Source organism: Pseudorca crassidens, chromosome 11, assembly GCF_039906515.1.
Source record: "Pseudorca crassidens isolate mPseCra1 chromosome 11, mPseCra1.hap1, whole genome shotgun sequence".
In the NCBI taxonomy this organism is placed as follows: Eukaryota; Metazoa; Chordata; class Mammalia; order Artiodactyla; family Delphinidae; genus Pseudorca; species Pseudorca crassidens.
In genome coordinates this window covers 12,751,907-12,775,029 of record NC_090306.1, presented here as the reverse complement: position 1 = coordinate 12,775,029, position 23,123 = coordinate 12,751,907, and the positions used below count along the sequence as shown (strand labels likewise).

Here is a 23,123-nt window from a genome sequence, read left to right as displayed (position 1 = left end):
TGTGATTTACAGATTGAAGGAGGGAGAACCACCCCTTCTGAAAACTGTCAGGATCCCTTGTTGGATGAGAAAAGAGCTTCAGCATTAGGACCGTGAACCAGTCCGGCGGTGGGCACAGCCCATCGCCACTGCTAGAGAAGCTGACATACAATTACCGGTCACAGGCTTATGGGTAAGGTTCTTAAATGAAATCAACAGCCAAGTGATGACAGCACACAGGTGCTGCTAACATTCAGGTCTGCTTGTAGAGAACAGGGAAATGAAAGGACCCACTCATAATAACAACCCTATACAGTTTACAAGTTGCTGTCACATGTATCGTCACATTTGGTTGGCACCAATCCTGGGAAGTAGGCACATTTTGGCATGCCCATTTTGTACATGAGACATTGCAGCTCTGAGACATTATCAAGAGTCACAGAGATACTGGATGTCACAGGACTAGAACCTCGGTCCCTCTGTCTCTAAAGAGCCAGCCCCTTCTACAAATGACACTCATAATGTCACCAACACTGGCTCATCCCCAGCCACTCAGGTGAAACACTCTCTAAATAATCCAAAAGGGAACAAGAATGAAAAGAAAGACCACACTGGGGTCAGAGACTCTGACAAAATGGTTACCCAAAACAGCATGTTTCTAATGGTTACCCAAAACAGCATGATTCTAATGGTTACCCAAAACAGCATGTTTCTAACATCTCTTTCCCTGCCCTCAGCTTTCTCTGTGGAGCCAGGCACTACCCTCATGTGGACTTTAGGCTGCCAGAAGCACCCTACTGAAAAGATCTGCCCAGACTGACCGCACTGGGGTCGGGAAAGAGGGTCTTGGGCTCAAAAGCATCCTTTCCTTCCCCTTTCAACAAAATGCCCTCAGATGTGCTATAGTCAATTCCAAACTGCTTAGGAAAGAACGGGTTAAGAAAAACAAATTCACCCCCCAAAATGTGATTAAGATTTGTGAAGACTCCTGTAGTACTTGCTGAGTACAAGACACTGTTCTAAGTGTTTTTATTTAATATTAACCCATTAATCATCACAGTAACTCTATAAGTACAATTGTAGACCCCATTTTACAGATACGAAACATGAAGCACAAAGGAGTTAATAACTTTCCAGGGACTTCCCTGGTGGTCCAGTGGTTGAGACTCTGTGCTTCCAGTGCCGGGGGGCACGGGTTCGATCCCTGGTCGGGGAACTAAGATCCCACATGCCATGCGGTGTGGCCAAAAAATAAAAATAAATAATTTTCCAAAGGTTATACATGCAGCATGGACAGAGTAAAAGTTTGGACCTAGGGATCCTGACTACAGATTCCAGGGCATAGCTGCCTCTCAGTAAAGCTGTTGTCTACAATAGATTTTTATGTATTCTCGGGGCAATTCCATGAAAGACAATGCCTTAGCCCAAGGGATTTCAGTCTCTTTCTGTCCCAACACAAAAGACCGTGACTTCTTCCATCAGTCGTTGCTGGATGGAAACAACAGGTACTTTTAACACCCCTAGGTAGTGCCCCCTCCCTCCCGTTTTGTGAATAATTACTGTTCTCCTGCTTACACCCAAAGGCATGACTCTAAGGGCAGAAGTTCAGACTCTATGGTAGTGAGTGGGTACTTCTATCTCAAAACTGTTGTAGGAGGGCTTCCCTGGTGGCGCGGTGGTTGAGAGTTCGCCTGCCGATGCAGGGGACGCGGGTTCGTGCCCCGGTCCGGGAAGATCCCACATGCCGCGGAGCGGCTGGGCCCGTGAGCCATGGCCGCTGAGCCTGCGCGTCCGGAGCCTGTGCTCCGCAACGGGAGAGGCCGCAACAGTGAGAGGCCCGCGTACCGCAAAACAAACAAACAAACAAAAAAAACTGTTGTAGGGATCCTTGTAGGGTGTTCCTTAAATCACAAGGTAAGCTGTCTGTTCCTCAAATGACAGTCATCATTAGATCAAGATGGAGCCTTAGATCAACTAGTCTCTCCACTTCCTTAGCCTCTCCACAGACATTCCTGGGATGCCTCCAGCCCTGCTCTCCAGTGAGCTTAGTGGAAGTGTCAAAGATAATCAGGGATCGTGATGTCAAGACCCAGCCTCTCCGTCTCTCTCTGCCTATCTCTGTCTCTCTGTCTCTCAGCGCTCTCTCTCTCTGGCTCTGTGTCCCACTGAGGTTGTCTACAGTAGAATGGTTGCTATTTGACAGCCAAGATCTTTTCCCCAAGTGATACATTGTCACTAATCTACTCAGAGACTTTCCTAATTACTAAATAATAATAGCACCCAAACCTTAATCTATCACCCATCTTAGACAGGTTTGAATCCATTTACTGGCTGGGAATCAGGTTGTTGCTTCAGTTTGCTAAACCACAAGTGACCAAGTCTCATATAAATACAGTAATGAGTCAAGAGCCTATGACAAGTGTCTATTACCATGGTAGCAGCAAGTCAGGAGCACATTTAATGACATTTACGCAAAGAGCAAGGTAACACTGGTACCAGGGATATAAGAAGGAGAAAAATGGAATCAACGGGCGGCGGAAATTTGGCAAAAATCAGGGGGAAGTCACCATAACATTGAAGAAACTACCAAGAAAGCACACATGTCGTCATCATGTCAGTTTTCATTTTCCCAAAGCAATCTCTGGAAGCAAAACGAGAAGGCAAGTCGAGAGAATATGCTAAATTTTAAAATAAGAGAAAGAGCTCTCTGTCAGAAATGCCAGAGAGGAAGTGCGAGCTTCAGAAGCCAGAGCAGTGAGAGGCCATCTGGAGACACTGATTTCCCATTTTCGTGTGATACACTGCACAGCATAGGTGCCTGGATTCCCATGAATTCATTAGGACCCCCTAGAGCAGACCCCATGCTTCTTACCACATTCCCACGCCTCTCTTACATGAGTGAAACCTTCCTGACCAGCTTCTACGGTATCTCCGTAAGTGCAGACTTCTGTCTTCATGCAGCTTGTACAGTTCTGCCTTACTTCTTTGCAGCCAACCACGCCTGAAAGACAGGAACAAACAAGATGGACAAGTGTGGCAGTGAATGAACCATTTTACTGCAATTGGAAGTTCACGGAGAATAAATTATCCTCTAGTTCAAGCTGTCCAGTAGTAATTCTCATTAATAATAACACTTCGACAACAGTCTGCCTCTCACAATGACAGTGAGTGCTGGAAACTTTATCGTTACTCTCGAAGCAGGAGTCACATCCCAGACGGCCGGCCCAGATCACCATATGCAGCTCACAAGAGAAGGCTTAAATTACCAGAAAGCTTGACTGCATAACTGTCCATGAAGTTCACTGGCTAGATGAGCAGGTGGAAAAAATCCAAGGGCTTCTCTCCTTCCAGCTTTCTCTGCTGATCCATGCTACATCGTAAATGATTTTTCACATTAATGAGTTCGTCTAGCTAAAAGGATACTCTCCTCTCTTCTTGCTTCATCGACGATATCTCTTTTACTACAGGATCTTTATTTCCTACATGTGGCCACAAGATAATAGAGATGTGGTCCATGAAGACAGAGATTTTTGTGGAGATCTACATCTCCACATATGTACTTACATATACATATACATATACTTACATGTACAGAAGGAGGGTTCCAGTCAGTAGCTGACGCTACTGTGCTTCTCCATGTGGGCTTTATGTTGTCTCTCTATATGGGCTACTCTGGGCTTCTTTGAAGCTTGATGGCTGGTACCCCAGGGCAAGTATCCCCGCAAAGATATAAAGCCAGGCAGAAACAATATTGTCTTTTGTGACCTAGCCAGGGGCTATGCAGCATCACTTCTACTGCGTTCTATTTGCTGAGGCAGTCAGAGAGTCCTGTTTAGATTTAAAGAAGGGAAAACAGCTCCATCTCTTTGTGAGAAATAGCAAAATTCCAGAAATTTACTTGGGACCCCAAATGTTGCTGTGGACATTTTTAGTCTAAAGAGGCACAGATATCTGTTAGACAAACAAAGGGCAGAGGCGGAAGCATTTCAGGTAACGTTAGGATGACGCATAAGCACCATGGCAAAGTGTGAAACGGAACAGCTTATTCTGCAAACTGCAAGTTGTTTGGACTTTTTTTTTTTTTTTTTTTTTTCCTGCAGTACGCGGGCTTCTCACTGCTGTGGCCTCTCCTGTTGCGGAGCACAGGCTCCGGATGCGCAGGCTCAGCGGCCATGGCTCACGGGCCCAGCCGCTCCGCGGCATGTGGGATCTTCCCGGACCGGGGCATGAACCCGTGTCCCCTGCATCGGCAGGTGGACTCTCAACCACTGTGCCACCAGGGAAGCCCTGTTTGGACTTTTGACAGGAGCAGTTGTTTGACTGGAGCACAAGATTCAAGGGCAGAATAGTACGACAGATTGGTGTTTCAAAAAGAACACTCAGTCAAAAATTGTAGAGGATACATTGGTAGGGGCTAGAAAGAAGTTAGCTCAGGATGGTGACTGTGTGTAAGTGAATATTGGTAAGAGATAATGAGGTCTGAGGTTAGGATAGCAGGATGGGGATGGGAAGGGGAAGAACATAGGACATTCAAAGGCATAATGATAGGAAGAAACCATTTATTGGATTTCCACTGGGCATTTAATTATCTCAGGTAGCTCTCACAGTAACTCTATGATCTGGGAATTATTACTGTCTTTATTTTGTACGTTAGGAAACTGAAACAGAGAGAAGCCAAGGTACTTACCCATCTTCCCCACAATTAGAACCAGGATTCATAGAGTCCAACACGGAAGCCCGCACATTTAAGCTGTATTGATTGGATGTGGTGGTGACAAAGGAAAACGTGTCCAAGATCATTACCAGGTTTCTGATTCAAGCAGCAAAGTGACTGTTAATGCCACTCGACTAAAGAAAGACATACAGGAGGATGGGGGACTGGGATGGTGGAAAGGATGTAAACATGTTTGTACATAATGAATTTGACGTGTCTGTAGGGAGTTGAGTGGAGATTTCTAAAACCCTGTTGGTGATCTACACAAGGCATGATGGGTTTTGTTCATACAGAAGTGAATCCGATGTTTAAAAATCTAGTTGGAGACATTAGATGTGAACAAGTAAAATTAAACAAATATTTTAATAGCAACTTGAGACAATACTATGAAAGATGTCATAGGTCAGCACACAATTAGTTTCTATCTTAATTGAAAGTAAAATAAGGGTCCAGAAAAGGAAGAAATCTTGATAGGTTGGGGTGATAGGACCATGTTTTACTGAGGAGGTATAACCTGGATCTTCAAAAATGGATAAGGATTTGGATAAAGAAAAGAGAAAACGGAATAATACAAAGGTTTTGGATGAAGCCAGAGAAAAGCTCATAGCCCACAGTGCAAGTGTTTTAAAAGGGAAAGCTTTGAAGGCAATATAGGAAATCAACACCAGAATGCCAGAGTTCTAACCTGTGGGGCAAGATATGCTGCCTCACTGAGTCTCAGTTATCCCGACTGTAAAATGGGTATTTCAGTTACGACCTCAAGGTTTTTATGAGGATTAAGTAAGATAATATATGTAAAGCAACAAGTAAATGTTTATCACTGTTTTATTTTTTAAAAAATGAATCTAAGTCATCAAATGTTTATACTTAAAAGGACATTAAGGAACATCTAACCAAATTTTTATTTTATAAATGAGGAAATCTAGGCCCAGAGAGGTGATGCAATTTTCAAACAGAGAAACACCTATTTAGCTGGTAAAGCTTCCAGGAGTTCTGACACTCAGTCTGGCTCACTGGAGTATGGATTCGCCAAAGAATTATTAGGGAAGAAGCCTCCGTAGTCAAATGCTGGATTTAACAAACAATTTAGTTCAATGTCTTCAGGACTTCTCAGAAGCTTTATTATATATATTGGGAATTGCTAAGAAATGGATTTGCTATTCAGTGTTTTCTAAATTCATGTGGTCACTCAGTCCTTTGCTCAGAGAATACTTCTCAGCACTGGTATTCTTTGCTATACATTGGAGATGCTGGTAGGGTAGAAAATACATAGGCTTTGTGATCAAACAAAATTGGATTTGAGGGCTTCCCTGGTGGCTCAATGGTTGAGAGTCCGCCTGCTGATTCAGGGGACACGGGTTCGTGCCCCGGTCCGGGAAGATCCCACATACCGCGGAGCCGCTGAGCCTGCGCGTCCGGAGCCTGTGCTCCGCAACGGGAGAGGCCACAACAGTGAGAGGCCCGCGTATGGCAAAAAAAAGAAAAAAAAAATTGGATTTGAACTAAGTATCCATCAGGCAGTAGCTGGGCAGCCTTTGACATACTATTTAATCTCCTTGAGACTTAGTTTCTACATCTGCAAAATAGAGTAAGAACATATACTTCACAGGACTTTGTACATCAACATATATAATGAATGTGGCAAAAACCCTGAGACATGATGATAGTCAATATAAATCAGTCACCTGCTATTTTTTCCTCCTCTTCAATCAGCAAATACTCATTGGATATCTTCTATATTCCCCAAACTACTCTCAAGTATATATTATTTAATATTCTATTTCTCACTCTTAGAAAAATAAAAAGCATTTAGTCTTTCCTATTTGTTTTACTCTAAAAAAATGTTTATGCATTAATACCAATCACCTTGATGCCAGACCTTAAATTCTTCCAATTTGGGGACTAGAAGAGATGGAGAAGTAGAAATCTCATTTATGAGAACAAAAAGTCCCTTGATTCATTGTAACAAGTCTTCATGGAATTTGGAATTTCTCCAGATACACAGTTAACAAGTTTCCTCTTGCTTGGTACTCATAATTGAACTATAAATGAGTTAGAGCTTCATACAGATAAACACTATATAAGATGGAAAGAAACTGTGATGGTTAATTTTATATGTCAGCTTGACTGGGCCATGGGGTGCCCAGATTAAACATTATTCTATGGATGTCGATGAGGATGTTTCCAGATGAGATTAGTATTTGAATCAGTAGACTCAGTAGATTGTCCCCCCACGATGGGGGTGGACATCATTCAATCTACTGAGGGCCTGAATAGAACAAAAAGTAGAAGAAGGGATGATTCATAACCTCCCTACCTGCCTGCTGATCTGGGACATTGCTCTCCTGCCCTTGGACTGAGACTTACATCATTGCTCCCCTGGGTATCCGGCCTTCAGACTTGGACTGGAATTATACCACTGGTCCTGGGTCTCCAACTTGCAAACAGTAGGTCATGGGACTTCTCAGGCTTCCTACTTGTGTGAGCCAATTCTTCATAATAAATCTTCACATGTATATCTTAATGGTTCTTTTTCTCTGGAGAACCCTGACTAATACAGGTTTTGGTACTGAGTGTGGTTCTAGAAGAACAGAATATTAAGAATGAGTTTTCTGAATTGGCTCCAGAGTTTATGGAATTGGCTGTCTAATGTGATTAGATTTAAAGTTGCTAATGAGTCTTTCTGGTAGTAAAGAGAGGGCTGAAAGTCCACGGCATGATCTGGCAATAGACATATGCAAACCATCTTCACTGGGCACTCACTTATAAGAATCAAGAAGCTAGGTAACTCTGTGCACTACATAGGATACTTTCATTTTTTTAAAACGAATGAATACAATGACATTGGTTGCTTCTAATGTTGCTGGGCAAAGTAGTGTAAGAAAAGGATGAACTCAGGGGTCTGAATTCCCAGTTCAAGCACCACATAAACAACCTAAGAGTTTCTTTGTGTGTCCTGAGGGAGATTCTTGTTTCCTGGAGCTGCAGGGCTGACAATTTGAAAATCAATGCAGAATCATCCTGGGAATGAATTACGATGCAATTTGTTAATGTCTGGGCATTGATCCTGGAAGCTGGGATGGGGTCATCTGGGAAGACCCTGAGGGAGCTGGAGACATGGAGCCTCTAAATTCTGATGAATCTTTGTCAGTGGAAGAGGTCTCCCCACCCCCCAGTGGAACTAGCCTCTCCAGACCTTTCCATCTCAGTCTGAGGGGATTCACCCTGCATTGCCTGAGGAAACTGTTAAGGCCTTTCCCTGAGGCAGCTGCCAAGCAAGACAATGCTGAGTATCCTCAGGACCCACTCCTACACCCCTCTTCGCCTCTAGACCTGTAACTGGACTCAAGTCCTAGTAGACTCCTAAAGGGGAGGTAATGGACTACACTCTAGAAGAACTACATGAGTTTTCTAATTTATACAGTCAGGAAAACAGGGAACATGTATGGGCATGAGTATTAGGAATATGAGATAAAGGTAGAAGAAATACAAAGTTGGATCAGGCAGAATTTATTAATATGGTTTCACTAAATCAAGATTATACATTAAATATTACAGCTCAGGAAGTTAGAAAGGGTTCTAACAGTTTGTTCAGTTGGTTGGCTGAAACATGGACCAAAGAGTGGCCCACAGTGAGCAAACTGGAAAATCCCAACCTGCCTTGGTTTAAAGTATAGGAAGGGATTCAAAGGCTTAGAGAGAAAGGTTGGAATGTTAGTGTGGATTTGTCATTTAAGACCTACTCACCCACACTAGAAGGGCCCGGAAGACATACCTTTCACCAATACTATGAGAAATAAGGTAGTGATGGAGCCCCAGCGTCCTTGAAGAACTCTGTGATCACTCTTCTGTGTAGGCCAGACCTTACACTGGGAACTGCAGTCACTGAATCAGGAAACTTAAATGCAATGGGAGTGATTGGATCCCAGGGTGACAGAGGCCAAGCGACAGCACTCAACCACCAAAGGCAGGGGGAGCCTTCTTACCACAATGGACAGCAGAGTCAAAGTAGCAATCAGGATAGCCTGACTCATGCAGACCTATGGCACTGGCTAGTTGATCATGGTGTTCCCAGACATAAGATGCTAAATTCGTACTTAATGTGTATCGGCAGAAAAGTTCTAGGTCAAGTGGACACAAGTTTAATCTGAATCATAAAAACAGAGAGTCACAGCCATCTGAACCATTTCCAGGCTTGAGCCACCTTACAGACCCAGAACCACTTGGATGAAGTTGGTGCGGGGCAGGTTCCCTTGAGAAAGGACCCCAGTACACTACAGAAATATACTGTTAATTTTCCTCCTAGGCCCCCCCAAAAGGTACCTACTGCCTTTTACCAGAGTACTTGTACACTGGGGATAAGGAAATGATCAAACTTTGGGGGAACTACTGGATACTGGCTCTGAGCTGACACTGATTCCAGGAGACCCAAAACATCACTATGGCCCACAAGTCAGAGTAGGGACTTATGAAGGCCGGGTGATCAATGGAGTTTTAGCTCAAGTCTAATTCACAGTGGGTCCAGTGTGTTCCCAAACCCACCCTGTGGTTATTGACCCAGTTCCAGAATGCATAATTGGAATAGACATACTTAGCAGCTGGCACAATTTCCACATTGGCTCGCTCTCCTATAGATTGAGGATTATTATGGTTGGAAAGGCCAGTGGAACACATTAGAACTGCCTCCACATAGGAAAACAGTAAACCAAAAGAAATACTACATTTCTGGAGAGATTGCAGAAGTTAGTCCCGCCATGAAGGGCTTGAAAAATGCAGATATGATGATTCTCACCAAACCCCATTTAACTCTCCTATCTGAACTGTGCAAAAGACAGATATCAACACACATACACACAAAAATCAGTAAAACACGAAGGAAGATGCCAAGGAAAGAAATGCAGGACAAAAGACCTATAAGACTAACAGGAAACAGATAAAATGGCATTAATAAATCCCTCCCAATCAGTAATTACTTTAAGTGTAAATGGCTTAAATTCCCCAATCAAAAGACGTACAGTGGCTGAATGTATAAAAAAAAAAAGCAACTATATGCTATTTGTAAGAAACTCACTTTAGGTTTGATACACATACACTGAAAGTGAGGGGATGAAAGAAGATATTCCATGCAAATGATAACCAAAACAGAGCAAATGTGGCTATACTTATATCAGACAAAATAGACTTTAAGTCCAAAACTGTCACAAAAGGCAAAGAAGGACATTACATAATGATAAATGGCCAATTCAACAGGAAGACATAACAATTATATATATATATGTATACACACACACACACACACACACACACACACACACACACACACACACCCAACGTCAGAACACCTAAATATATGAAGCAAATATTGACAGAACTGAGGGAGAAATAGACAAGAATACAATAAAAGTAGAATACTTCAAAAATCTACTTCCAGTAATGGATAGAACATCCATTACTTAACCACTGGACCTCCAGGGAAGTCCCACAGTCACATTATTTTAAAGTCCTAGGTATTTAGGGCAGTGACGAAAATCTCAACTTTGACTGAACGGTCATTTCTCCAAAAATTGCATGTTCTCTGTCACTGTCTCAAGCTCCACATGCCATATACTTCTCCACACTTTAGAAAGGGCTTTCTCAAGAGGGCCGTGGCATCAGTGCTGTCACACAAGAACAGAGGGGAGCTTGAGAGAGTCTGGGTCACACTTCCTCCACTGCCTCTCACACAGATATCTTTGCATTTTTACAAGCATTACTCGTAATCTCATTTTTCATTCCCATCTTGCAACTTTATGCCTTTCTTTTTTCCTATTTTATTTTTTGTAAAGTTTTAATTTTATTTTACTTATTTTTTTATGCAGCAGGTTCTTATAGGTCATGCATTTTATACACATCAGTATATACATGTCAATCCCAATCTCCCAATTCATCACACCACCACCACACACACCCCGCCGCTTTCCCCCCTTGGTGTCCATAAGTTTGTTCTCTACATCTATGTCTCTATTTCTGCCCTGCAAACCGGTTCATCTGTACCACTTTTCTAGGTTCCACATATATGTGTTAATATATGATATTTTTTTTTCCCTTTCTGACTTACTTCACTCTGCATGACAGTCTCTAGATCCATCCACGTCTCAACAAATGACCCAATTTCGTTCCTTTTTATGGCTGAGTAATATACCATTGTATATATGTACCACTTCTTCTTTATCCATTCGTCTGTCAAAGGGCATTTAGGTTGCTTCCATGACCATGCTATTGTAAACAGTCCTGCAATGAACATTGGGGTGCATGTGTCTTTTTCAATTATGGTTTTCTCTGGGTATATGCCCAGTAGTGGGATTTCTGGATCATATGGTAATTCTATTTTTAGTTTTTTCAGGAACCTCCATACGGTTCTACGTAGTGGCTGTATCAATTTACATTCCCACCAACAGTGTAAGAGGGTTCCCTTTTCTCCACACCCTCTCCAGCACTTCTTGTTTGTAGATTTTCTGATGATGCCCACTCTAACTGGTATGAGGTGGTACCTCATTGTACTTTTGAGTTGCATTTCTCTAATAATTAGTGATGTTGAGCAGCTTTCCATGTGCTTCTTGGACATCTGTATGTCTTCTTTGGAGAAATGTCTATTTAGGTCTTCTGCCCATTTTTGGATTGGATTGTTTGTTTTTTTAATATTGAGCTGCATGAGCAGTTTATATATTTTGGAGATTAATCCTTTGTCCGTTGATTCATCTGCAAATATTTTCTCACACTCTGAGGGTTGTCTTTTCGACTTGTTTATGGTTTCCTTTGCTGTGCAAAAGCTTTGAAGTTTCATTAGGTCCCATTCGTTTATTTTTGTTTTTATTTCCATTTCTCTAGGAGGTGGGTCAAAATAGATCTTGCTGTGGTCATAGAATGTTCTGCCTATGTTTTCCTCTAACAGTTTTATAGTGTCCGGTCTTACATTTAAGTCTCTAATCCATCTTGAGTTTATTTTTGTGTATGGTGTCAGGGAGTGTTCTAATTTCATTCTTTTACATGTAGTTGTCCAGTTTTCCCAGCACCACTTATTGAAGAGACTGTCTTTTCTCCATTGTATACCCTTGCCTCATTTGTCATAGATTAGTTGACCATAGGTACGTGGGTTTATCCCTGGGCTTTCTATCTTGTTCTATTGATCTATGTTTCTGTTTTTGTGCCAACACAATATTGTCTTGATTACTGTAGCTTTGTAGTATAGTCTGAAGTCAGGGAGTCTGATTCCTCCAGCTCCATTTTTTTCCCTCCAGATTGCTTTGGTTATTCGGGGTCTTTTGTGTCTCCATACAAATTTTAAGATTTTTTGTTCCAGTTCCGTAAAAAATGCCATTGGTAATTTGATAGGGATTGCATTGAATCTGTAGATTGCTTTGGGTAGTATAGTCATTTTCACAATATTGATTCTTCCAATCCAAGAACAAGGTATATCTCTCCATCTGTTGGTATCACCTTTAATTTCTTTCATCAGTGTCTTATAGATTTCTGTATACAGGTCTTTTGTCTCCCTAAGTAGGTTTATTCCTAGGTATTTTATTCTTTCTGTTGCCATGGTAAATGGGAGAGTTTCCTTAATTTCTCTTTCAGATTTTTCATCATTAGTGTATAGGAATGCAAGAGATTTCTGTGCATTAATTTTGTATCCTGCAACTTTACCAAATTCATTGATGAGCTCTAGTAGTTTTCTGGTGGCATCTTTAGGATTCTCTATGTATAGTATCATGTCACCTGCAAACAGTGACAGTTTTACTTCTTCTTTTCCAATTTGTATTCCTTTTATTTCTTTTTCTTCTCTGATTGCCATGGCTAGGACTTCCAAAACTGTTGAATAATAGTGGTGAGAGTGGACATCCTTGTCTTGTTCCTGATCTTAGAGAAAATGCTTTCAGTTTTTCACCATTGAGAATGATGTTTGCTGTGGGTTTGTCGTATATGGCCTTTATTATGTTGAGGTAGGTTCCCTCTATGCCCACTTTCTGGAGAGTTTTTATCATAAATGGGTGTTGAATTTTGTCAAAAGCTATTTCTGCATCTATTGAGGTGATCATATGGTTTTTATTCTTCAGTTTGTTAATATGGTGTATCATATTGATTGATTTGCATATATTGAAGAATCCTTGCATCCCTGGGATAAATCCCATTTGATCATGATGTATGATCCTTTTAATGTGTTGTTAAATTTTGTTTGCTAGCATTTTGTTGAGGATTTTTACATCTATATTCATCCGTGTTATTGGTCTGTAATTTTCTTTTTTTGTAGTATCTTTGTCTGGTTTTGGTATCAGTGTGATGGTGGCCCTGTAGAATGAGTTTGGGAGTGTTCCTTCTTCTGCAGTTTTTTGGAAGAGTTTGAGAAGGATGGGTGTTAGCTCTTCTCTAAATGTTTGATAGAATTCACCTGTGAAGCCATCTGGTCCTGGACTTTTGTTTCTTGGGAGATTTTTAATCACAGTTTCAACTTCATTATTTGTGATTGGTCTGTTCATATTTTCTATTTCTTCCTGGTTCAGTCGTGGAAGGTTATACATTTCTAAGAATTTTCCATTTCTTCCAGGTTGTCCATTTTATTGGCATAGATTTGCCTGTAGTAGTCTCTTAGGATGCTTTGTATTTCTGCGGTGTCTGTTGTAACTTCACCTTTTTCATTTCTAATTTTATTGATTTGAGTCCTCCCCCTTTTTTTCTTGATGAGTCTGGCTAATGGTTTATCAATTTTGCTTATCTTCTCAAAGAACCAGCTTTCAGTTTTATTGATCTTTGCTATTGCTTTCTTTGTTTCTATTTCATTTATTTCTGCTCTGGTCTTTATGATTTCTTTCCTTCTGCTAACTTTGGGTTTTGTTTGTTCTTCTTTCTCTAGTTACTTTAGGTGTAAGGTTAGATTGTTTATTTGAGATTTTTCTTGTTTCTTGAGGTAGGCTTGTATAGCTATAAACTTCCCTCTTAGAACTGCTTTTGCTGCATCCCATAGGTTTTGGATCATCATGTTTCCATTGTCATTTGTCTCTAGGTATTTTTTCATTTCCTCTTTGATTTCTTCAGTGATCTCTTGGTTATTTAGTAACATATGGTTTAGCCTCCATGTGTTTGTGATTTTTACATTTTTTTCCCTGTAATTCATTTCTAATCTCATAGCATTGTGGTCAGAAAAGATGCTTGATTTCATTTCAATTTTCTTAAATTTACTGAGGCCTGATTTGTGACCCAAGATGTGATCTATCCTGGAGGATGTTCCGTGTGCACTTGATAAGAAAGTGTAATCTGCTGGTTTTGGATGGATTGTCCTATAAATATCAATTAAATCTATCGGGTCTGTTGTGTCATTTAAAGCTTCTGTTTCCTTATTAATTTTCATTATGGATGATCTGTCCATTGGTGTAAGTGAGGTGTTAAAGTCCCCCACTATTATTGTGTTACTGTCGATTTCCTCTTTCATAGCTGTTAGCAGTTGCCTTATGTATTGAGGTGCTCCTATGTTGGGTGCATATATATTTATAATTGCTATATCTTCTTCTTGGATTGATCCCTTGATCACTATGTAGTGTCCTTCCTTGTCTCTTGTAATGTTCTTTATTTTAAAGTCTATTTTATCTGATATGAGTATTGCTTCTCCAGCTTTCTTTTGATCTCCATTTGCATGGAATATCTTTTTTCATCCCCTCACTTTCAGTCTGTATGTGTCCCTAAGTCTGAAGTGGGTCTCTCGTAGACAGCCTATATACGCATCTTGTTTTTGTATCCATTTAGCAAGCCTGTGTCTTTTGGTTGGAGCATTTAATCCATTCACGTTTAAGGTAATTATTGATATGTATGTTCCTATGACCATTTTCTTAATTGTTTTGTGTTTGTTTTTGTAGGTCCTCTTCTTCTCTTGTGTTTCCCACTTAGAGAAGTTCCTTTAGCATTTGTTGTAGAGCTGGTTTGGTGGTGCTGAATTCTTTTAGCTTTTGCTTGTCTGTAAAGCTTTTGATTTCTCCGTCGAATCTGAATGAGATCCTTGCGGGGTAGAGTAATCTTGGTTGTAGGTTCTTCCTTTTCATCACTTTAAGTATATCATGCCACTCCCTTCTGGCTTGTAGAGTTTCTGCTGAGAAATCAGCTGTTAACCTTATGGGAGTTCCCTTGTATGTTATTTGTCATTTTTCCCTTGCTGCTTTCAATAATTTTTCTTTGTCTTTAATTTTTGCCAATTTGATTACTATGTGTCTCAGCGTGTTTCTCCTTGGGTTTATCCTGTATGGGACTCTCTGCACTTCCTGGACTTCGGTGGCTATTTCCTTTCCCACGTTAGGGAAGTGTTCAACTATAATCTCAAATATTTTCTCTGGTCCTTTCTCTCTCTCTTCTCCTTCTGGGACCCCTATAATGCAAATGTTGTTGCGTTTAATGTTGTCCCAGAGGTCTCCTAGGCTGTCTTCATTTCTTTTCATTCTTTTTTCTTTATTCTGTTCCACAGCAGTGAATTCCACCATTCTGTCTTCCAGGTCACTTATCCATTCTTCTGCCTCAGTATTCTGCTATTGATTCCTTCTAGTGTAGTTTTCATATCAGTTATTGTATTGTTAATCTGTGTTTATTTGTTCTTTAATTCTTCTATGTCTTTGTTAAACATTTCTTGCATATTCTCGATCTTTGCCTCCTTTCTTTTTCCAAGGTCCTGGATCATCTTCACTATCATTATTCTGAATTCTTTTTCTGGAAGGTTGCCTATCTCCACTTCATTTAGTTGTTTTTCTGGGTTTTATCTTCATCTGGTACATAGCCCTCTGCCTTTCCATCTTGTCTATCTTTCTGTGAATGTGGTTTTTGTTCCACAGGAACAGGACTGTAGTTCTTCTTGCTTCTACTGTCTGCCCTCTGGTGGATGAGGCTATCTCTTTATGCCTTTCTACTGATTTTAATTCTGCCGCTCAGAGACACCAATGAGAAATGCTGAGTACATTCAATAAATAAAAATTATCCATCCACCCTGTACGTGATTCCTCTTTAGAAAATTGTGCAAATAAAATAGTGTTTTTCTGCTCCCTGTTCATTCTTGAGACCAGAGACTATTCCCTGAATTTGTAATGGCCTCCAGGGATAGGTAGAGGGTGTTCTAAATTTCAAAACTCAGTCCTGGTTCTGAAGCCCAATATTGCCTTAGAGAAGTTTCCTTCTATAATTATTGATTACCTCTCACATACTGGAAATGAAGTCACATCTACAAAGATCCCAGTTTAGACTGTAGCATTTGTGAATTTTTCCTGAATGAAAAGTGCATTTATTTGCATTATTTCTATAAAAGAATTTGTTTACAAATGAGAAAACAGTTTTTTATCACATGTATTTTGCCAGTTTGAATTTAGTCAGGGGTCTTGATATATTGATGCATATTTCATTCAAACAATACTTTGCTTTAAAAAATTTGCAGCTGGGGCTTCCCTGGTGGCGCAGTGGTTAAGCATCCACCTGCCAGTGCAGGAGACACAGGTTCAGTCCCTGGTCTGGGAAGATCCGACATGCTGCAGAGGAACTAATCCCATGAGCCACAACTACTGAGCCCATGTGCCACAACTACTGAAGCCTGTGCACCTAGAGCCCGTGCTCCGCAACAAGAGAAGCCACCACAAAGAGAAGCCTGTGCACCACAACGAAGAGTAGCCCCCACTCGCCGCAACTAGAGAAAGCCTATGCACAGCAACAAAGACCCAACACAGACAAAAAAAAAAAAATTTGTAATCAAAGATCACCTAGGAGGTGAATTTTTTATCACACAGGTGAGTCAATTCAGGGATCAAAATTATGCCCTTTATCTCTGTACTATGGATAATTGAAGTAAATACCATGGAGAAGGATGGAAAGAATTCTGATCTAGGCACAGATGTGGGTCCTAGTATTTGCTCCCAAGCTCTGTGGATTTAATTGGACTTCCTCAAGCTCCCTTTCTATTTTCTGTGAAAATGAAAGGGCTGATACCTTATCTCCACTGCCACTAATATTTTCAGGCTTCATGGACATAGTGTGAAGGTATATTTTCATAAGCATCTAGTTGTACTTCGTGACAACTTTATCTGTCTCTCTTCCCTCATTTCCAAGTTTCTTAAGAGCATTAAAAATATTTTGTCGGGGCTTCCCTGGTGGCGCAGTGGTTGAGAGTCTGCCTGCCGATGCAGGGCACGTGGGTTCGTGCCCCAGCCCAGGAGGATCCCACATGCTGTGGAGGGGCTGGGCCCGTGAGCCATAGCCGCTGGGCCTGCGCGTCCGGAGCCTGTGCTCCGCAACAGGAGAGGCCGCAACAGTGAGAGGCCCATGTACTGCAAAAAAAAAAAAAAAAAAAATTTTGTCCATGGAGAGAGGTTGCATTGGGAAGCCGTCTCAGACTCAAATCCTAAGTGACAAAAATAAAGCCAACCTAAATTACATAAAGAAACCAGAAGTTATGGGCTTATGCCATTGAAAAGTCTAGTTACGGACTGAATTGTATTACCTCAAAATTCATAGGTTGAATCCATAACTGCCAGTATCTCAGAATGTGACTGTTTGGGAAATTGGGTCTTTAAAGAGGTAAGTAAGGTTAAATTAGTTCACATGGGTGGGTCCTAATCCAATCTGACTGGTCTTATAAGAAGAGGAAATTTGGACACAAAAGAAAACACCCAGGGTACACATGCAAGGGGGGAGGACCGAATGAAGAGGCAGCAAGAGGGTGGCTGTCTGCAAGCCAGGGAGAGAGGCCTCAGAGGAAACCGACCTTGACAGCACCTTCATCTTGGATCTGTAGCCTCCAGAACTATGAGAAATTACATTTCTATAGTTTGAGCCACCCAGTCTGGTGTTTTAATATAGTAGTCCTTGCAGGGGCCTGGTGAAAAAATGAAAATGTGGTACCCTGGTTTAAGAAGCAGGAAAAAAGTGCCACTAAAGATACTAAAACATTAAGCTTTTTCCCCTTCTTCTTTCTTTGACTTCTGGTGATTTGTTGTTTGGGGGTTTTGGGTTTTGATTGTTTTTGCTATTTTAGGTGATTCCGAGCAAAGAAAAATTAAAATGTTAAATTATTAGCATGAATTTTACCATTTATCTCTCTATTGTACAATGGCAGTTTCAAACGCAAATATAAGAACACTTAATTCACGTGCAGAATCACCCAAATTGCACAGTTCATCTCTCATGCCCTTTAGATGCATATGTAGACTATTGTTATCAGAAGAGTAGAAATGCTGCAGAAACTAACTCAACTGTTTTTACTTTACTTCTTGATACACACACATTCTACGACACTCTCTTTCCTCTATGTATTTATTGATGAGTGTGGAAGGACAGAAAGGAAAAGGAACTGAAGGTTGTCCTTTCTTTCCTTTTCCTTCTATGTCATCATTTTCAGCATAAATGGTTGACTCCTACAGGGAAGTAGCACTCAAAAAAGAGAGGATCTGCCAGGGTTCTTTGTTCGTTTGTGTTTCTTGCAATGCAGTTGCCTTCTTTCTGCATTTGAAGCAAGTTCTGATTCAAAGGGAAAGCATGGCTTCTCAGGAGCGTCAGCATCCCTCTTACCCTGCCAGAGACCTGACAGGCTCACCTTGTCCTCACTTGGAGTCTCAATGAGCGTCCACACATGGTGGGGTTCACTGGAATTCTGTGTTTCTGGGTCATCGTGAATGCTCTGTGCAAACGGGGTAGCAGGGAGTGGCAGACACACGTTACCTGTACTACTCTGCTCACCTGCATGACCCATTGCCCCATTAGACTTCCTTTACAAAACGCAAGTTCAATAATAAAATGTTAAGATGTTTGAGAACAGCAACAGCTGAGCATTAATCGCAGCACAGGGCCCTTCTGAACACGAGACCCTGTGCAACCACATAGGACATACACCCATGAAACCAGTCCTGGTCCCTGGATATGATGTTATGGAAAGCTCATGATAGCATCCGAACTCAGTGTCTCTTTTTCTGTTATCTGTCTCTACTCGCCTCCATGTCAGCTTTATTCTCAGCCAGGGTCTTATTTCATGGTTATCTGATGGCTGCAGAAAACAAGCTAGATAGAGTTCTTTCTCAAAAGTCCTAGCTATTGTCTCAGTACATCTCACAGATTCCAAAGGAGCAGGTGCCCATTTTTGAACCAAGCACTGTGACCACAGCAATATCCTTCTCCAGCTACCCAGGGCTCTATCTCATTGCCCATCTCTGAAGCTGGAGATGGAGATGACTTCCTAGGAAGGAAGCACATGGATAGAACATCAGGAATAGAGTAGTCCTCAGAGGAAAACTGGGGTACAGTCTCCAAAAGTAGGTAAATGGATTCCAGGAAGCAAAACTAAAATAAAAGTCAGAGACCACTTCCACGATCTAGGATGTCAGAGTAGGAAGCTTAGTGCAATTAAGCAATGATTTTGGAGCTGGAAAGGTCACAGAAGCTAGGTTGCTTACTTTTCTATTCCAAGCTAGGACCAGCAGGTAAGGTTGTACAGCACACCTTATGCTGTAGCTGTTTTCCAAGGAGTTATGGTACGTGTACAAGTTCTGTTCCAGGAGAGTCTATTTGGATAATTCTTTCAGCATTTTCCCTGCATTTTCCCATTATCATCCCAAATTTACCATCAAGGTATCCTGGACCCCCCCAAATCATTTGTATTCCTAACTTTTATATAAGAACTGCTTCCAAACACTGCAGCAGTACCCAGCACTGCAGCTATTTTAGTAGCTCTGTTCTATTCAGACCTTCTCATGATATTTCACTTCCAACTGAGTGGGTTTTAAGACACCAGTTGTGGGGAGGGCGTGGTCAGAGGGAGGAGATTGGGGGCTGAGGGTGCTGTTAGAGGTAGAGGATGAAGAGTGAAAACAGGGTCACGCTTATACGCAGTTGTATAATTACACACTATGTTTGTGTGATTCCCCCTTGGACCTGTGATTGTTGGAGCTTCTGCTCTACTCAAAATCTCACCCCGGGGGGCCTCACAAGTTCTCATGAAGAGCCTTCTCCACCCCACATGGAGTAAGTGCCCACTGCTGTGTCACACCTCTCCCCACACACATACTCCCTAGAGTCACTCAGGAGGATCTCACTGGCACAGCTGCAGCGTGTCCTCACAGTGAGGCCACCAACCATCAGCGTTCTGATTCCCAGTACTTCCAAGACCCCCAGGTGCCAACACTGCCAGATACCCTTGTCAGAGCCCCTAGGTATCTTGACAGCTCCTGACATTGTAACTCTGATAGAGGCTTTGGGATTCTATATGCTGAAGCCCTCAGTTTGCTGAAGCCACATTTTTTCCCCTGCCACAGGGTTTGCCCATTTTGTGCTCCACTCTGTCACACAAATACCAAAGCAGTGTAGCCAGGCACTTTTAGGTCTTGTGGAGGTATTAGTGGAAACATCCAAACAGAAATAATGGACACCATTATGTATTCAAATTCAAAACCTTTCAAGGGTTTTGTTTCAGCAAGCTTGGGTACCTGGAACTCTCTTCTCCAAGAATTTCTTTCCTGGACAGAGAATACATAATGCTGACAGCTCCCTTGTGCAAATAGGCTCCTGGCGGGTGACCTCACTGTCTTGGTTTTGTCAAAAGGAGTGAATGTGTCCAGCTGTCTGGGGTGACAGCAGCTTAAACTCAAGCTTGGAACTCACTAGCAGTGAATTAATTCTGATGATGAATTTGGTCAGGATAAAGTCCAAGCTTGAGATCTTGTCCAGAATCGGGGAGTTTTGGAGGTAAAGCTTACAGAAATATTACTGTTTCTCAGAGAAACTTCTGTGATAGAGAGTTGTTTGAAATTGAAGGCAGTGTTCTTGACACATCACAGAGACAGGTTTTATAGGAACTTAGCTCTGAATGGGAATTTTGATGTCATCTAGTACAGTTCCTACTTTTTGGCATTTGAGGAAACTTTTTTTTTCAGCTAGTGAGTGACAAAGCTGGAACTTGAATCCAGATAATTCTTTGTTTTATCTCCTCGTGGAAAAACTCACAAGAACAACAGGGAAAAAAGATTACTGATACTTTTAAAGCTTTGGCGTCTGCCACATTTGTCCTGGATTATGGAAAATTGGCCCTCATATAATCCAGACCACTTCTTATTCTGTACTCTCATGAGAACGATTAGAGAGAAACTGTCAAAGTCCTGTGAACTTTGATTGGCATCTATTCCTGAGGTCTATATGACAAAGCCAAAGTCTTACATCTTATTTTCCATCTTATTTTCCATAGCAGGTACCCTGGCTCTTCCAGTTTTACAATGATTTTTTTTCTCATCTGTGACTCACTTAAAGGAAGGTTCTTGTCTAAATGATCTTCTCTCTCACACACCCACTCTATTTCCCCAGAAATTTAGGACATAACTCTAGAAAGCTAATGAACTCACATCTCTTTAAATTTCACAGCTCTGATGTTGGCCTCACCTCCAAATGTAGTTCTCCAAAGGTACAGAAGAGTTTTCACAGAACAGAAAACAATAAAGGTTTAGGTAATTTTAATGATGGAGAAACTGAAGAAAAGTTAAGAGTCACACAAAGACGCTCTAGGAACACAACTGGGACACAGGTGATCTTGTCCCCAGGCCACTAGACAGAACCTATATATTATTCAAAGAAGAGGGCTTCCCTGGTGGCGCAGTGGTTGAGAGTCCGCCTGCCGATGCAGGGGACACGGGTTCGTGCCCCGGTCTGGGAAGATCCCACGTGCCGCGGAGCGGCTGGGTCCGTGAGCCATGGCCGCTGAGCCTGCGCGTCCGGAGCCTGTGCTCCGCAAAGCGAGAGAGGCCACAACAGTGAGAGGTCCGCGTACAGAAAAAAAAAAAAAAAAAAAAAAACTATGTAAAAGCACTTCCTACACTGTCGGGCATATAGTGAATGTTTCATCACTGACTATGGGATTGTGAGCAAGTTACTTAACTATTATAAGCTTCATCTGTAAAGTTGGTATAAAAATACTACTAACTTTATAGGTCATGAGATTTATGGAAAAGAATCTATGTAGGGCTTCCCTGGTGGCGCAGTGGTTGAGAGTCCGCCTGCCGATTCAGGGGACACGGGTTCGTGCCCCGGTCCGGGAGGATCCCACATGCCGCGGAGCGGCTGGGCCCGTGAGCCATGGCCGCTCAGCCTGCGCGTCCGGAGCCTGTGCTCCGCGGCGGGAGAGGCCGCAGCAGTGAGCGGCCCGCGTACCGCAAAAAAAAAAAAAAAAAAAAGCCCTGTAGGGTATTTTGCAGCATCCCCGGCCTCTGCCCACTGGATGCCAGTATAACCCACTAGTTGTGACAACCAAATATATCTCAAGACATTGCCAAATGCCCCCAGACAAGGAGGCAAAACTGCCCTTGATTGAGAACCACTCATCTAGAGGCACAGAAAGTGGGGTCAGGAAGAGGCCACAGGTAAGCCGGCTCTCAGAGGATGAGTGTTAACCTTTTTGGTGTCATAGTACTCTCACAGAATTCAGTGGGGAATTTTCTTACCTTATATCCATAAATACACTTAAGTACATATGGTCAAATTTTTACTTCAAAAACTCCCTCAAGTTGAAAAATTCATGCTCTAGGGTATTGATTCCTCTACATCAACATTGGAATTTTTCATACAGGACTTTCCCAGGAAGCCAAGCAAAATGAAAATAAAAAGAAAATACTGAAAATGTAGAAGTTCAAAGACAGACAAGTTTTACAAGATAGAGATATCTTATCTTAAAATAACTGAAGTCTAGTCACAAAAGGCTTGGAACAATTTAAGGCCTCACAAGCTCTACATTTTTTCTTCTATTCTGAGTGACCTCATCCTATTGCTTTATTTTCCACCTTCACTTGTATCCCCTTTCCTTCCCAGACAAGCATGGAATTAGAAGTAAGAGTAGTAGTAGCTAACTTTTACCAATAACTTACTAAGGGCCAGGCATTTTCGGAGTACTTTTACTTGTATTTGCTCATGTGATCCTCACAACTCTATGGCATAAGTGGCATTATTATTCTCATTTTAGCGATGAGGAAACAGAGGCACTTAGAGATTAAGTAACTTTCCCCAAGTCACACAGCTAATAATTGGTAGAGCCAAAAGTCAACCTTAGGCTGGTCCCAGCGTCCATGCTCTTGGGCCCACTACCCTCCAAACTACGTGTGGTCCACAGTCCTAAGTGGACAATGGGTAGTAGTTATCTAATGGTGAGAAAAGGTCTTCATACATTTCCCAGGATGTATGGCTGTGGCAGTCAATACTACAGACACCTGGCCAACTTCATTTCCTCTTTGTCCCCTTTTCCCCTTCAGTTTCTCTGCCTCTTAACACCTCTCTTCCCCTAAAAAGAAAGTAAAGCTTTGCTTCCTCACAGCATCCTGACTAGTCGCCAGTGAATTCAAATGATTCAGGTATCATTTACCATTGGTTCTCAAAGTCTGGCCCAAGAACCACCTGAGGATGAATCACCAATAGT

General features: G+C 41.7%; 1 long non-coding RNA gene across 1 annotated transcript in view; it reads right to left on the bottom strand.

The window, feature by feature from the left end:
• The window catches only part of LOC137201682 (uncharacterized), a 208,086-nt gene that overhangs the window by 153,142 nt on the left and 31,821 nt on the right, over nt 1-23,123 (bottom strand). The window contains exon 3 of the long non-coding RNA XR_010932279.1: nt 2,874-2,980. This is a non-coding gene — a long non-coding RNA (uncharacterized lncRNA). The remainder of the gene's footprint in view (nt 1-2,873; nt 2,981-23,123) is intronic.